Source organism: Amphiura filiformis, chromosome 2, assembly GCF_039555335.1.
Source record: "Amphiura filiformis chromosome 2, Afil_fr2py, whole genome shotgun sequence".
Lineage (NCBI taxonomy): Eukaryota > Metazoa > Echinodermata > Ophiuroidea > Amphilepidida > Amphiuridae > Amphiura > Amphiura filiformis.
In genome coordinates this window covers 30,357,885-30,363,700 of record NC_092629.1, presented here as the reverse complement: position 1 = coordinate 30,363,700, position 5,816 = coordinate 30,357,885, and positions in this window count along the sequence as shown.

The window sequence follows — 5,816 nt, the reverse complement described above, 5'->3', positions numbered from 1 at the left end:
CACTGCCGACTGTAAAATGAGTTTTGCATCATTCGGCTTTATATGCTGTATTTTATTGGCCCTCTATATATTTATGTTTATATAATGTGAGTATATTTGGTTGAAACACAGCACAAGGTATATAGAAATGTCCCTAATAAATTTTAAACACTTATGTATTTCTTTTAAATGAAAAAACAAAAAGATATTAAGAACGGTAGATACATTCAAATTTTAAAGAAAAACAAGTTCAAATGAACTCTTTTTAACATTAGGAAAACATATATATTACTAGGAAAAAACCAATAGTCTGAAAACATCGAAACACTGTAGTGCAAATATATTGAGAAAATGTTGAAGAAAAAATAAGTAAGAAACTGCAGCCTAAAATTAATGCTAAATAGAACCCTTGAAATATAGGCCTATTGAAAACCTAACTGGCAAAATCATGCAACAAAGAAAAAAAAGGAATTAAATTGAGAATATCATGAACATTTAGAGAAAATAAGAGTAACATGATTATCAATGTATCATTGCCCTCTATCCCACCTTTGTCCAGCAGATACAGTAGCATAAACAGGACATGTTCAGAGGGGGGGGGGCATATTTGGGGGGGGGGGGGGGGCAAACTTGTCCAAAATTGGGGAAGCCCCCCCCAGGCACACACACACCTGCAATTCTTACAATTATCCTAGAATTTATAAAAGTGTTCTTGAACATTGACATGCTTTGTACATGTCAGCCCTAACATGCATGCTATATTTAGTTAGTAAAATAATTTTGACACACCCTATATGTTCTATTCATTTGTAATGCACATGAAATCTGTGGATTGTGGATCTGTGGATTTAAAGTGGTAGATTTAACTGTCAATATTTCTGCTGGGAATTTGGCCACTCAAGAATAGCATTTCACTATGGTAAAATTTGGCACACCCTGTAAAATAAGATAAGCAGTCATTTTAGTAGTTTCATGTCATATGAAATCATTCTGTTTTCAGACTAGTGCATGCAGCACTAGTATATGCAGCATCAAAACTGAGATTTTAGTCAATAATCTTAGGATATTGAGCTACTTCAATTGGATTATATATTATCATATAGTTTCCGAATAAATTATGTTCGCTTTTTTGCATACCCTGTATAGTGATTGTACAGATAATTAATTAACATAAATGTTGTAGTTTTAGAAAGGGCAAACTGTGTACTTTCTTTTTAAAAAACCGAATTTCAGTTACTGGGAAATGATGACATTGGCATAATACTATTAAACTTTTTGTGTGAAATTATTTTGTTACTCCCTATATTACCTATCGATCACCCTGTATATTCAAATGCTAACTAATGTAATGGCCATCTTTGAAGCATAAGCTTTCCAGAAATGTATGGGTTTGCATACTTTTCTTGAACTACATTTGAGATATAACCAAAAGGTGCAAAAGAGGTGATTTCAACCAAATTTCCAAATGTGCACCAATGGGGTACCAACTTAAAAAATGTGACCAAGTACTAAATTTGCTTATTTTATGGCAACACTGCAGTTGCCATAGCTTATTGTTGAATGACGTAAGGCCTGCTAGGCTGCAAAATCAATATCTAGACATATAGTCCAAGTGATTATACTTTTATCATTTGGTTTTAGACTTTTAAATATGTGCCAATTACTAGGTACATGTAGTTATTTGACTAAAATACCTTAAAACGCTGTTATTGAAGACTGGCAACACTTTAAATATCAAAATAGAAATTGAATTCATTTAATATTTAATATCTTGATCAAAAACAATTAATTGTGAGATAACATGATGCACAAACATAAAAAATATGTTTAGTATTACCTAAATACAGGGGGAAAACACTCATGTCAAATTTAGCCTTTTTCAATAAATGTGTTATTTTCTGGCAACACTCCGCTTTACTGATATAATCCCCCAAGCCATTTATATCAATTTTGAATGGGGCATGGTCTGCTTTGTTCACAACCACAATTACAATATTCTGGGAGTCATGGACAATAGTTTTTTTGCACCTCAAAAATAGGTCAAAATTGGCACTTTTTCAAAATGGCAAAACTATAAGTGTTGCCAGGTCAAAAAAAGATACAAACGAACACCTCATGAATAATTTTATTTTTTTGCTGGAAAGTAGAAAGATGGTCCATTGTAAGGATATAATTAAATTTCTTCTATCTTCTCGAATATTGGAGCTATGGCCCGTTCTTTATTAGGCAAATTTCAGCATTTTCAGCCTGAAATGAGCTAAAATCGCCTAAAATACATTCCGGGTCGTTACCATGGCAACGGGTAACATATGAGCGAGCAAAGTGGATTTTTACAATGTACACCCAAAGCCCTTTCGATCAACACGATAAAAAATTTTTGACCTTGGCCAACTATGTATGTTAATTAGGTGGGGTGACACTTAAGCTTTTTTACGAATGCTATACATAAGTATAAGCTTATTATCCTCTTCAACAATAGGATTAAAGATTGGTGCTTGACTGGAATTACGTGCTAGTGTCATTGGTTATTGTTAAAAGGCAATAAGGTGTGTAATTGCAATATTTCCTCTGAATAGGAAAGACTCTCTACATCGAACCATGGATGCTGGTGGTTCGAATTAAGCCCGATCCTGACTCCACTTCGCAGCGATATGCGATGCTGCGATGCTTTTCAAACATCTCAGCATCCCGCGATGAAATTAAAATGTACAGGTGGAGTCAGTATCGGGCTTTAGGAATAAAAACCCAATTCGAAATGATGCGCTTGAGAATTCAACAATATAAATAATGGTAGCTCTATTATAATACACATTAATGATAAAATTCCAAAATACAATACGTGTTCTGTCTTTGCTTGTCACGTGGTAGCGATTATATTTTTAAATAAGTTTCAAATGAATAACAACAAGACTTAGTGGCCGAGTGGTCTAAGGCGCTAGGCTCATAGAGTACTAAGCGTTGCGCCGTGAGTTCGAACCCCGCCTCTGCCAAACTTTAAAAGAAGTAAATTAAAATTTGACTTTTTTAAATTTCATATTTGGGAAATGTGAATGGGAGAATTTATGTATGGTGTGGAGTGGTGTGATAGGGCATGTACTTTAACTGGCCGGCGCGGTCCGGTGACTAAGTCTTTATTGGGCGTTTTATCGGCAGTCAACGAGTAATGTTGAATAAATGCAGAATTGCGTCACGCAGTAAAACGATGTCAAACACGTTTGAATATGCATGATATGCTAGCGTAAATTACCGTCAAAACGAGCGTACATCAAGCGCTTGTGCTACGCGAAAACTTTGGAGCTGGCATCACTGGTTTTGTTACCAGCTCTTAAGTTTTACGTCAAATATAGCTATAAAAACGTGAATTTTGGAACAAAATAAAGCTTGTTCGATGGAATAAAAAGTATGTTTGTACAGTTGAAAACATATTTAACCTTGTGAAAGTTTAATATGATAAATGTGCGATTTGTATATATAGCTCGGGTGGTCTAAAAGTCAGGATCGCCAAAAACTTACAAACTTCAATATATGTCTATGAACTTCAAATACACCAGACCAGCCGTTAATCATTACCGATCCTTCTGAACATTTTACTCTTGCTATGCTTGCAGCTGTTTGATGTAAAGTGCGACTTCGCTATCTCCATTTTCCCTATCGAAACGTCGTGTGTTGTTTAACATTTTGCCGGAAATGTGGGAAATTGCCAGACCTTCTTCTGGAAATGGGCATGGCATTGTGGGAAATTGTCAGATCTGTACACGTTGTGTAGCCTAAGTCCCTTGGCCCAGAACTCAAAACAATAAACATGGCGGAATAAAATGACCGTGCGTAAGCAGGTGAAGGACTGGTGGATCAGGTCTATGTAACTTGGTTAATTGCGAATCGGTCTGACAAGGTCAAGTCAGGCAGGGCCGGATTTACCTTTTTGGGAGCCCTGGGCCAGGTCAAAATTTGGAGGCCCCCAACGCACTGTGAGGAAGGCATGTGCCCTCAAGTGGCCATGTTTTTATATTTTTTTTGGACATTTGCGTGCTTTCGCACGTGAAGAAATTTCAAATGTAGACTATTTTAGCCCAAATTTCAGCTGAATTTTGCTATATAACAGGCCAGTGCGCACGAAGCGGGCATAATTTTGTAATTTTTGTACCCTATTTTGGCCGAAAACGTAGTGTTTTCGGCTAAAATGGAAAATGCACACTGCACAGGGCAATTTTGGGGGCCCCATAAAATCTGACCCTATGGTAAATCCGGCCCTGCTCATGTCAGGTCATAACCGCATCATCAAAGTTTGTAAACACGTCATCTGCTTAATTATTGATAGATACCTTGAACAGCTGGAATACATGGATTACCCATTGTCGTAGCCGAGAGAGCAAACGTGAGAGCTGGACACTTTTCGTGTTCTGGACGTGTTAAAAAATCCAAAAAGGGATACTAACAGAAAGTGCAATTTTAAGGTACTTTTTCGTAATGTATTTATTAACTAGCGTTATCTGGAACATTATCAACATGAAATAAGATCATCCTGAAAAGTCCAGCATGCTAAATCCATTGGACCACATGAGTTGTTGGTAGCCATATTGAATTTTAAACATATTATATAGGTTATAGGCAGGGTTGCCAAAAGATTTCAGCCCGAATCGCGGGTCAAATAATCGAAAAGTCGCCCAATTTTTCTCTTTACCAAAACCATTGGTTTCTATGGGGCAGGAAACTATCGGAAGTCGCGTGAGCCAATGTTAAAATGTCGCTCAAATTTTTCTTAACCATTGGTTTTTATGGGACAGGAAATTGTCAAAAGTCGCGGGGAAAATCTTCAAAAGTCGCCCAATTGGGCTACCAAATCGCGGGTTTGGCAATAGGCAACTCCAACATTTCTCGGGTATGTCATTGCTGACAAACATAGCTTTCAAATGATATACAGATTGTATATTATGTAAACATCAATTTTTCGCAGAATCATGTTAACTGATGGAAATGGTTCAAATATTAAATTTGACTAAGAGAAGTTACATGCAAGTTAACCAAAACAAGTAAAATCTACACAAATATGCATTTGCATGAAGCAGTGGGTTAGTATCTTGTCTCATGTCAAGTTTGGCGGTCATTCTACTTAGCGTTTTTGAGATATGAAGGAAAATGTGCCAAAAATGTCCCCTCCTTTACATAGTTTTGTTGACTATTTGAAGCATAAAATCAAAATAATAACATTGACCAAGTGGATTTTGCTATTTTTATGTCTGCTTGTATCCAACCCATCTTCCTAGGTTCACTTTTCTTTAGTTCAAACAAAGACAATCCTATTATTTGAATAAAATGCAAAAACCATTGATCGTAAAGGAGGGTACACATTTTTTGGACAGGCTGAAATCTTAAAATTGGAATTGCAAATTATTTCTCCAAAAATCACACTTAATTATCATCAGCAGTTCCTATTATGAAATTTAACTACTTTTCACCACTCTATCAATGTGGGAATATATAAAATTAGACAAAGTCATGATTTTGTATTATCAAGCGTAAAGGAGGGGACATTTTTGGATGTGGCAAAAGAAAAAAATCTATAGTGAATTTCAAAAATTGGTTCTTATCCCTACAATGGTTGCACCTTGAGCTATTAAAAATGTAATTTAAAAACATGGTATCTAACTGCAAAAATATATTGCAGAGAGAATAATGCTGTAAAGATCTAGGAGGGGACATGGTTTTTTTGACATCACTTGGTAACACTCGTCCCCACTCCGCCACTTGATGTACAATCATGATTTTTGGTACTTTGAATTACAGGATACACATAAAACTTTTCACCCATTCTGCACAATTTGGAAGGGTTTTAAATT